Source organism: Aricia agestis, chromosome Z, assembly GCF_905147365.1.
Source record: "Aricia agestis chromosome Z, ilAriAges1.1, whole genome shotgun sequence".
Taxonomy (NCBI): Eukaryota; Metazoa; Arthropoda; class Insecta; order Lepidoptera; family Lycaenidae; genus Aricia; species Aricia agestis.
In genome coordinates, this window is record NC_056428.1 from 3,139,110 (window position 1) to 3,151,648 (window position 12,539).

Genomic DNA, 12,539 nt, shown 5'->3' on the forward strand with positions numbered 1-12,539 from the left:
CATTATAGAATGAAAACATTCTTGAATATATACAGCATGTAACAAAAGTCAGTGATAACACTTTAGGGTATGTATGTCTCTTGAATAGAGTTCATTGTAAAATTGCAGCGCTTAAAAAGTAACTTTTTATTTTATTTGTGTACGTGGTACAATACTCATGACGCCGCGTTTTCAATGTTACGTCGTTCAAAAAATACGTACACTCGGGCAGAGCGGAAGCGACGCGTCACGTTTTTCGCCAAAGCATATTCATCTCAATTGTTCTATTATTTCTGTACTTTCTGGGCCTGTAGACAAGTGGCAAAACGCTAACGCTAACGCTAACGCTAACACTAACGCTAACGCTAACGCTAACGCTAGCGCTTCAAAATGTATGCGATTTGACATAAGTCATCGTTTCGCTAGCGAATACTAATGTCAAATCCATACATTTTGTAGCGTTTTGCCACTTGTCTACGGGGGCTGGTATGAAAATATGGACGCGGCTTATCGTAGTCGATATGCGCGTAGATTGTAAAGAAATAATAGAACAATGAGATGAATATGCTCAAGGCAAATAACGTTACGCATGGCAATTCGCGAGTTCGCGGGGCTGCGACTCTGCCCCAGTCGGACCTTAAAATTTTTTTATGGTCGTGTCACGTCACCATTTACTGATCACATCATGAGGAAGTTACTGATAGTGATGATCATGACGATAATCGATAATTATATTTATTCCAAAAGGTTTCACACATACAAACAAAAACAGGCTACACATACAAACACAGTTCGTTGACATCGAAACAAGAAATGTACGCAAAAAATATGCAAAATCAATTTATGATTCGCCATTTTCGCTGACATAATTGATCTAGTTTGAAATTATACACTCACAAAGGATATTATATTAGTTTTTATTACGGCTATCCATACTACTTGTATAATATTATAAATGCGAAAGTGCGTCTGTCTGAGTGTTACCTCTTCACGCCTAAACCGCTGAACCTATTTCGCTGAAATTTGGTATGCAGATACTTTGAGTCCCGAGAAAGGACATAAGATACTTTTTATCACGGAAAAACGTACGGCTCTCGTGCGATAAACAAATTTCGGCGCAACAGAGTCACGGGCGTCATCTAGTAATATTCTAATAAAGTGTTTTTGCTTTTTAACTAAATTACAGATATATAAAATATCTTCAAATATCTCTAAGTACGGCAGCCAGTCAGTTTCATTATTATAAAATTGCAAAATAATCCTAGAGAATTCTCTACATTCAAAATGTTTTCGAATCGAAATCACACTTTACTTTACACTCATAAAAAAAACCGTTGGTTAAGTTAATAGCCACACATACAACATACAAACACATGCAAACTCATACAAATACGTACAAATTAAATGGAAGACAGCAGAAGCGACCATTCATTATTCGCTAGAAGGTCTTAGTTTATTTTCAAGTGTTCAATGAGAAATGAAATAACATCCTGCCGATGTAGCGATGGCAGAAAAATTGCAAGTGAAATTCTATAAGTATTCAAAACTCTTATTTATGGCAGAAAAGTTAAAAATTGTTAACTTAATTGTAGTTAATTTAAAAGTTCAAAAATTAATAAGTAAATCGTGGTAAATCATTAATTTATAAAATCACAGTAGAATAATAAAGGTGGAAGTTTGTACATTTTGTTTGTCCTGAACGGAATTTGATCTAATGTAGTATCTAGCATGAGTTGAGGCTCAGAATTAACACATTAAGCTACTTTTTATCCCAAAAGTATGGTGTTTATGTGGGATAATATGAATAGGTTTTGCCTGTTAACCCTTAAATCAGGCATAGTACGATTTATGGACCACCTAGGTAATTGGAGTTTTATAGTGATCTTTGTTTTTTTTTTTTTAATTCATAAAACCTTTTTTGATTACCAATATTTGTATCTTTCGTATGAATCTAAAAATTTTTTACTAATTAATTCATTTTGGGAAAAATCATTATTCAAAGTATGTGGTAATTATATGCCCTATGCCCGTCTGGCGGTAGTATGATATGGACACTGATTCCATTATATAAGAGATGAAATTTTGATTCCATGACAACTCATTATACATGACAAATCATTATAATAAACAATATTCATTGTCAGTTATCAGTAAAGAGATCAAAAGCTCAAAGTAGGTATGTAGTTTCCTAATTAAAAATAGGGATAGTGGTACAATTTACAAAACGCCAGAGAGCTTTTTAACAGGCGTAGGGCATAATACGACCACTTAGTTTTTGTCTTAATTTTAATATTTTTTAAGAAACATTGACGTATAAATTGTACAGGTAAAAATTAAGACCACACCATATTTAAAAATATGTTTATGCCTGTGCACATCGGGCCTGTTTAAGGGTTAAAAAATAGGTATAATAAAAAATATTTATTGCAAGATAATAGAGGCATTATAAGTACATTCTGTGTCACGTTTTATTTATTTGCTGAATGTAACAACGTGAAAAGATGATAATATAAAACTTTATCACAACCTAAATTAAAATTAATTATGAAATATCGTTCATGGGGGTAACTGTTGATAACAATCGCAATATTCGAAGTACCTAATCTTTCGTTTTGTAACTGAATCGTATTATTGTTTATCAGCTGATAAGTCCAGGGCCAGGTATTATGAAGGTGCCGACCTATTTCGGTCAGTTTTTTAGGTTCGGCCGATAAGGCAGCTGAAACCCGAGGCTAAGTATTTGCTCAATATAGGCCATAATGTAGGAGGTTTTATAAAAATATCTATAACTTTATTAGTATTTATGTTAAAATGAAAATGGATGGAAGAGGGTGTGTTTTCACTTTCGCCCCAGAATTCGTTCTTTTTAATTAATTTTTAAAAATGTATAAGTTCACCATGAGAAAAACTTTAATTGCGAATGATCTGGGTAAATTAATAAAAATGAAAGTGACACAATAATAGTGCGTTATACTAAAAGACTGCAAAAGTTGGTAGTCCTTATAGAACTTACTACTTACTTGTTTGGTGATATTTTATAACCTCTCTGCCGCTATTCTAAATTTCTAAGTAATATTCGATTGGATTTTCTTGTCTTCAAATGACCAGCGTTACTATTTATTCAACAAATACACTTATCAATATAATAAGTACCCAGTAGCCGATTCTCAGACCCACTGAATATGCATATAAAATTTGGTTAAAATCAGTAAAGCCGTTTCGGAGGAGTACGCGGCCTAACATTGTGACACGAGAATTTTATATAATATAAGATTTAAGTTTGGATAGTATTCAGTTTGAATGAAGTTTGGAATTCTATGTTTTGTGTAATTATGCTAAGAATGAATATTCTTGATTCTTTCATTCATTCACTATAAAATTGAAAGTGTTTTTTCTGCTGTCGGTGGTGGCGATATCTGTGGGAAAGTGCGAGGGCGTCACCGCTAATTTAGTGCAAACATGCATACTGCATGTGCACGCTTTTTGTGAACTTTTCGGCTGCATGATCGATGTGCTTTGTGATGCCGACTAATAATAATGTTTCACATAACTTTTGCTGTTGTGTTATGTTTTTTTAAGACAATTGTGTTGAAATTAAATTAGCCTAATTACTCACATTCCTAATTTAATTAGGAATGTGAGTAGTTAGGGTCAAATCAGACCGCAACGCGGCGCGTAGATGCATTTCTAAATTTGTATGGATTTGACAGATTTGCATGAAGTCTCACGCAATAGATGGTCAAATCCATACAAATTTAAAAATGCATCTACGCATCTATGGTCTGGTTACGTAGCTCGTGTCTATTACGGTTAGGTCATGGATACATAGTTTGAACCGTTTTTTTTTTTTTTATGAAATAAGGGGGCAAACGAGCAAACGGGTCACCTGATGGAAAGCAACTTCCGTCGCCCATGGACACTCGCAGCATCAGAAGAGCTGCAAGTGCGTTGCCGGCCTTTTAAGAGGGAATAGGGTAATAGGGGAGGGTAGGGAAGGGAAGGGAAGGGAATAGTTGAGGGTAGGGAAGGGAATAGGGTAGGGGTTAGGGGATTGAGCCTCCGGTAAACTCACTCACTCGGCGAAACACAGCGCAAGCGTTATTTTACGCCGGTTTTCTGTGAGAACGTGGTATTTATCCGGTCGAGCCGGCCCATTCGTGCCGAAGCATGGCTCACTCACGTTTAGGCATAGACGCCAAACGGTCACCTAACTAATAAATTCCAAAACAATGTAGAATCAACTCGATCTAAGTAGGCTTCGGTGCTGAGTCTTGATATCTACACAAGCGAATGATGCGATTTACGTAAGTCGAAGGCCCAATTTGTAACTAACGAGGATCGAGAATTAGACGTTTGGACATGGCGATGTCGATTTTAATTCGAGTTTGTTGAGAGGCACGATCAAAGCTTCAGCTTTCAAGTCAACGTCGAATCAAACTCTTTAATCGTTAACTTATATTATCAGTTTCGGGAGTTCTAAGGGTTTAGAGAGTTGAAACCCAAACTTTTAAATATTTTTAAGTATTAAACCCCTTCAAACCACTGGGCCACTGAGCCATGATATTGTATACTCACTGAGTATACTTGGTTACTTCATGGCCACATACCATGTTGGTCATATTGTCTCATGAGGCAGCATGTTGACTTTCCCCAGCCACTGCAAACATTCCCAGTAATTAGCAAATGAGATGAAGGGTAAAGCCACAGTACACATAATGTACAGTAGAGTCATACTAAACTACCCTAATAACTTGAGATGGTAGATGTGTGTGTCTGGTATTTTCAGATAAAATAACTTGAGATGGCAAAATAAAATAGTTTTATGTCACTTGGATAAAGCTTCTCTATGTTTTACATCAACTTGATTTGAACAATATGTCTGAGTTGTTCTACTATTATTGTATTATGTTATGGAAACTCCTCTCCTGCACAGCGAACAGGTATGAAAGTTGGCAGAATTATTGGTATCGAATATAAGTAAGATGAACTTATAAATAAGACAAAATATATAAATAACTGGAGCCATTTTCTAGTTCCATTAGTGTGTGCAGAATACACAAAAGCTTTTCCCCCTTAACTCTTGTAAGTCGTAAGCTCATAACCGAGACTCTATAATGGCAGGTAAGTGGAGATAAAAATATGCTAATAATAATTATACGTTCATATGTTTAACGTACGTACACACTACACATATTTCAGCAAAATGTACGATTAGTGCCCAATTATTTTTTTGCGCACACAAAATCGCTATCAATCTATTACATACCTCTGCTAATAATTATATTATAGTAGACTTAAGATATTACATAACCCAAAATACAGCGCAGTTGTGTTACCAAGGAGTTATCGAAATTGAAAAATGTCTGATAAATGATAATAAATTACTGGCGAACGTTATCAGTAATCGACGTGCTAAGACTTCCTCACTGCGTTTAGCAATAAGTGCTAATCACTATAGAGGGTAATCCCCAGTAGATTATAATAGTACTATACTACCGAAGGCAGAAAGAAGTTTTCGCTTGAAATGGTATAGACTATAGAGTCTATAGTCTATACTCTATACCATTTCAAGCTTATGCTTTAGTATAGACTATAGAGGAATATTTGGTCGAAGGGTCTTAAAATTGTAACATCTAAAGGCCCTCATATACGGAGCGGCCGATTGATCCAGTCGGACTGATCACATGCCGACCTGACCGTAGTCGAACAAACATACAGATATAAAAGATCTTCGATTCTTCGATCACGAAGAGATCTTTGTGCGTATTTTAGAGAAGACGTTGGGAATGGAATGAATGAAACTCAACGCCACAGGAGTGTTCTAAGCTCTTTTACACAAAATCCTGAAGAATGTTTAATTTATGTTTTTGGCAATATATATACAAATCTCAGGTTAAATTATAAGTAATATACCTATTATATGAAGATTTAAACTAGTTCATACAGCCTGAAGTGACTGAACACAACAATATCTTACCACCTACTGCTGGTATTCCAACCGAAAATTGCTTTAACCTAATTAAATATGACATTTGTACTATCAGAGAAGTTGATTCCTAGGCAGATGGGGTCGACCTACGTAGTTTGGTCGCATTATGTCAAACCCAGCCCAGTCCAGACAGATCACAATTATTAACATCATAATAGCCGGCTCGACCGGAGAAATACCACGGGCATAAACGATGGAACATCTTGGGAGTAGGATGGCTACTTAGATACATTATTTTAGGACTTACAATTATATACGTATGTTGAAATTGTATAATTTTAAGTATCTGCATTGTAAATTTTATTTTAAAAGATTAATTTTTTTCTCACTTTTTTTGGTAAATAAAGTGGGCCCCGCAGGAGTTTCTTACGCCGGGTTAGTTCTCGAACCGGTGGTAGACACCATGTAGACTTTCAGAAAAAAATTTGCAAAAATTTATTCTGAACAAGAAAATTCTGAGTTTTTTGGGCTCACAGAAAAACGGGCGTAAAACAGGTGAGTGAGTTTACTGGAGACCCAATCCCCTACCCTATTCCTTTCCCTACCCTTCCCTATTACCTTCTTTACCCTCCCCTATTCCCTCTTAAAAGGCCGGCAACGCACCTGCAGCTCTTCTGATATTGCGAGTGTCCATGGGCGACAGAAAATGCTTTCCATCAGGTGACCCGTTTGCTCGTTTGCCCCCTTATTTCATAAAAAAAAAAACATTGAATAGACATGAGCCGACCAAATGACGTTGGCACGTTGGTCTGTCAACTGCCTAGGAATCAATTTCCCCGATAGTACATACATACAACGAAAAACCAGCGTTTCCTTAAGAGGATTCCACACCGCCATTTTTCCCATACAAACGCTGTCCCCTGTTTCCTCCCTGGATAATGCTAGTAGAGTTATAATTTTTTTCCTGAATATCTACGGCCACTAATACAATGTCCCTATGTTTTCCTTTTTTTCATAATTTAATTATTAAATAAGATATGAACGTTCAAAAACCCAAAAAAATGGCCAGATTTTCCACTGTGTTCAAACGTCCAGAAAACAGATTTGGATAGATTATACAAAAAAAGCAAAACATGGGAACACAGCTCAAGCCTTTTTTTAATCTTTAATGAAAAAAGTACTTAAATCGGTTAAGTTTTGGAGAAGGAATCAGGGGACAACGAATCGTTGATTTTCTGGATTTTCTGCAGTTGTCTCTATCGCGTTCTGCGGTATAGGCTTGAGGTAAGGGAGACAGCTATAGATATTACACGTACTTTTTTTTCATTTCTCTAGCTGCTGTGGTATCCTCTTAACATTCTGCTTCATAATACTTAGTATGTCGTAGTAATAAATTATATTATGATATCTTCCCACAGTTACCGAAACACATCAAGTCCCACCTGTTATCACAAACCTCTGATAACAACATTCAAGGGAAAATGCACTTAGCGGCCGACATAGCGCAGGCGATGTAGTAATAAAACTCGTAAAACAAAATGTGATATGATATTTTGTTAAGATTTAAATAAATACGGTTTTTAAAATTACGGCTGTAGTTTAGGCCTTATATTGACTAAGATAGGCTGGTTTTATACCGTGACATTACCATGCACCTTCCTAATTTGATTCCACCAATCAGAAGCCACGCTTCTTCAGATTTAGTGTATTCACGTGAATTAGTGAAAAAGCGTGTATTTATTTTTTATTTTTAATACCTTTTACACCAGGTTCAGTGATAATGGCCAGTTTCATCGGAATCGGGACTTTCCTTGTCCTGTCATACTGTACCTCTTTCCTGCACGCCCGCTATCGTTATCAGGCGATTAGCCCGCTTGTTTAGTGATGTTTATTTGTGATCGAGACAGCCGCGTGTCAACGTCTTCCATTTCCTGCTGAACTCCGCACTGCGCTTGCGCAACTCGTAAAGTCCCCTTTACACTACACCAATTCTTAGAATCTAAGTGTCTAAACACACTATGCCGAAGTTCCGCGGCGGAAATCCCGCATCATTACGTCAACAATATAACGCATACAATATAACGCGACGGAATTTCGGCATAGTGTGTTATCAGTAATTCAGCATATTTCCTACTCCAGTAAATTTTTTCACATTTACAGAAACAACCGTTTAGCTGGTAGAAGGGATACTGGACTCTAACTATTTTTTCCACTTTAAATCTTAATATTTCACTAATGAATTCCTAAATCGGAAAATGATATATGAATACTCGTAATATTTTTAAAAACCTATTCAACGACACACCACAAGATGGGGTGGACGCGAAAAAAAAACATCCCCGCTTGATATGTAAGGGAGGTGCCATAAAAAAATATTCTTTTAAGATTTCATATACCATTTTATCGGCATCGTTAATATGTGCATTCATGCCAAATTACAGCCTTGTAGGTCCTGTAGTCTCTGAGCAAAACCGCGGACAGACAGACGAATAGACGGACAGACAGACCGAAATTATAAGGATTCCTTGTTGACTACGAAACCCTAAAAATAAACTACAGCTCACATTTTCGCTAGGTGGTTTGGTAGCTTTAAAAAAAGTAAAAGAATATAGTTAACACGAGTGATATAAAGACCTTACTTAGTAAAATTTGACTCTCGTATCTGATAAATGTAAGTGTAATATGCAGGGACTCTTATTATGTCTATAAAATTGTGCGTTCACGAAACTAGGTGTGGAATGTTGTGACGAAATTGTTTTGTTGTTAATCGTTTTGAAAAGTGCAACATAAGTGTTTCAAGTTACCAACTGGCAACACGTGACTGTAAAAACAACAGAAAGCCTCTTAGGCAAAATATTGAGATTACATAAAATATTTTTACTGTGTTGATTAGTCCATACCTGTAAGAATGTAGTTGAAACGAAAGGTCGGATGGAGAAGCTTTTGAAAACTGTAATCACGATAATCTGTTCAAACTTCTGTGCTATATTAATAACAAGCTAATTCTGCTAACGTTGTTATGCTTAAGAGGGTATATTAATATATTTTGAAGGAGTTGTCATATCTGACATGGGTAAATATTGTAATACTGTGATCCAGCCCTTACAGTAGTATAGTAAGGCAACAATGAGAGTTTTTAAATATACTTACCACGGTCAACATAATAATTTATACCTCTCTAACAAAATCCGCCTCACCTATGGAAATTTCAGGCTTTCTGCTAATACTTTGACGAATTTCTTCAATGCAAAGTCGATGTTTCAGTAAGGGAAATATAGAATATGTGTGTAAATAGTTGAATCATTTACATTTTACACGTAATTCAGATTGCGTTATCTGCGCAGGCGCCGACGGCGACGCCAGATTACCTATCGTGTGATAACCCGATACCTTTGCCTACAGGGTACACTCAGGTAAAAAAAATTGCAAAAAAAAAATATTTTTATTTTTAGGGTTCCGTACCCAAAGGGTAAAAACGGGGACTCCCATACAAACAAATACAGTTTTTGGCTTATTTTTGGCTATAGAATGGTGTATACGTGCGTCGAATATTGTTCGGTATCTGAAGTCTTTGACAGGAGGTTATTCAACGTCAAAACATTAACTCCCTTACTAATAAACGCTGTATAAGCTTTGAATAGTTATACAGTGTTTTGTCTTCTTCAATCCAATTAAAAATGTCACTTGTGTGACAGGAACAAAACATTGTATAACTATTCAAAGCTTATACAATGTTTATTAGTAAGGGGGTACTAATCAACAAATAGGTTAAACCCTATTCAAACAACCTCGGAAACCGTGAATAAATTTCTGTACTTACAATAGTAACAAGTAGTTTTCCTGTAGTATTTTCGCTTGTTATAACTCTATGCGTCTGTCTGTACATAATATAATATTTATTATCTCGGGATTCACACATCAATACGAGGACTAACAATGTCGTGAAATTATCGTGATACATAGTATTTTAGGAAAGAATTACCTATCTGAAAATCTCAAATTGAAACGCAAAATATAAGTGAAAATATTGCTGTTTTTTATTTTTCGATTTTAATGCTAAAATGATGATTATAGCCATTTGGCTATTATACGTAAATTATTGCTATCTAGACATTTTGACTGTTTCACATCCCCATAATAATATTCACATGGATAACCCATGCGCCAAAACAAGCGTACCTGTAACTATTCAAAGTCCGCTGTCTTTCTCCATCTTGTGACTTTCCCAATGTGTAAGACTAAGACAAGAACACCTTGTGAAGTTAGTTGCTGAGTAAAACATATTCTAGTAATGGGTTTTTTACGTTCGATCACTTAACGAAAATGGAAATTTCCATTTTTTTAGCGAATCGAAGTTCGAATTCTTTGTCTTGAACTGCCAGCGCAATAGATTTTAATAAAGACCCGCTGGGGGCTAGGAATTAATAGACTTGGAGTCGTCAGGGCCGGATCTACCATATGGCTGGCCCAGGGCCCCGTGAATTGCAAGGGGCTAAAGACAAAAATGCGAAAGAATTAAAATTTTTATTAAATTAAACTAATCATGTTAAACTAAACCCATTCAATAAGATATATCACTGCAATGTTTCCCCGCTAGAGTGCAGTACCACCATCGGCTTTTGTTCGGTTTATTTACTGCGTGTGCGGGTAACGCACTTCGCGTATTATTCCCTATTTATTTACATAATTCGTTCGTTTAGTCGGACTTTGAACTGACAGTTAAAATGTGAGCCCTAAGTTTGTAGTGTTAACACGTCTAGGCCCCCTTAAATCACGGTCCGGCCCTGAATCGTCCCCACCCTTCCAGACTAGCCCTAATAGAATGCACGAGACAGCTCTCTAAATTACATTTCGAATTTTAAGTTTCTCGATTACAAGTTTTTTGATCTTCGAAATTTTACTCCGTTTAACGCATAGTGCAGTTTGTTTCTTAGGGAATAGGGAGATCGCAGACTCGATCGCACAAAAAGTCTGTCGTCTGCGATCTCCCTTATAGTCACTGTATTATTTAATATTATGTAGTAGCAGGTCGCGCACAACTCTAACTGCGGCACTTAGGTCGGTATAAATAGTCAGTACTCAAGATGCATCTCGGTCTCAAGACACGGTTCAGGCTCTGTGATTGGTTGGCTGTCAAAATTTGGACCAATCACAGAGCCGAACCGCGTCTTGAGTCCGGGTCGCATCTTAAGTACTGACTATTTATACCGGCCTCAGAGACGAACATTAATTACTCAACTGTAATTGAATGATGGTTTTAAGATAACCCCATACATTATCTGTCAAACTCTTCATTAAATTGAAGTTTAATCCGCATTAAATGTCTCTGAGTGCGGCCGTAAGATTTAAAATTTTAAGATGAAGCGGGTGAGGGGGGTTAGGTTAAACGCTAATTATTATGGTAGATCAGTGATCATACGGGTCGTTATTGGTAGATGCTAATCAGACAATGCTTACCTCTTTGTTGCTAACATCATTTGTTCATAATATCAGCTATTAAACGTGCTCTTAGGCCCTTGGTTTCGCCGAAAAATCTTAAAGTTTTAGGCTACCTGTATCTACTGAACGCTTAAATACAAGTGCAAGTTGCAATTTTATCAACACGCACGCAGATACCGTAACAGATAGGATTCCGAAAATCGATGTTCGAGGTGTTGTTGTTATTGTTTTCTTGGGATTGTTGTTACAATCGGAATAATCGATTCCGATTTTATCGTACTACGAATAAGGCTAGCATTGTTATACTATCTAGATTCTAGAGTATTTAGTAGACTTGCATTCGATAATTTTGATAGCGAAGTAGGACTAAAAGATCCATGTGATTTGGATTTGGACACCAAGTCACAAGCAAAAAAAATACTTAGTCAAAAAAATAAAAGTAAAATCATTCTTTCAAATTATGACAATCAGACATGTTTTGTAAGTTACACATAATAAAATGTCTTGATGCGACTATAATCATTTTATCACACTTAACATAACAATGCGAAAATAAATAACGTACTTTTGAATCATGACTCAAACGCTGGCTGAATACGAAAAGTCTTTATTGACAGTATAAAAAAAAGGGTTTCCGGGCGATATAAAATGAAAAATTTAAATATGGAACATGTGGAACTATTTAATTTTGAATCTGCTGCAAAGTGCAAGATGATCACATGTTAGAACTTAGATTACATTAAATTCAAGCAAAATATATTTACATGGAAGTAGGTAATTCAAAGCATGTATGATGTAAATTGTAATTAGCGAAATAATAAAAAATGACGCATTTTTGGGAGAAACTGTCAGATATTTTTGGTCACTTTGTATATATCGTTGCAACTTGCAACCCCTTCAATGGCAGCCATGCTAAGCGTGATGTTAATTATTTTCATAATATAATACGGTACTATAGACCTGGTTGGTAGGATATAATGCCTTAATTTTTACGTGTTGTAATATTAAAATATTTAAAAAAGCCAAGTGTTTTCGTGAACCCAAAAAATAGGAGTTCATCAAATCCATCTATCCATGCCAACGCTGTTGTGCCCATTGTGATGAACCTTTGTGTGTATGTAAAATGTATAATCAGATATTCACCGTCTCGTGTGCGGATTTCCTCCGATTCTCCCGCACGTGTCCAGCAAGA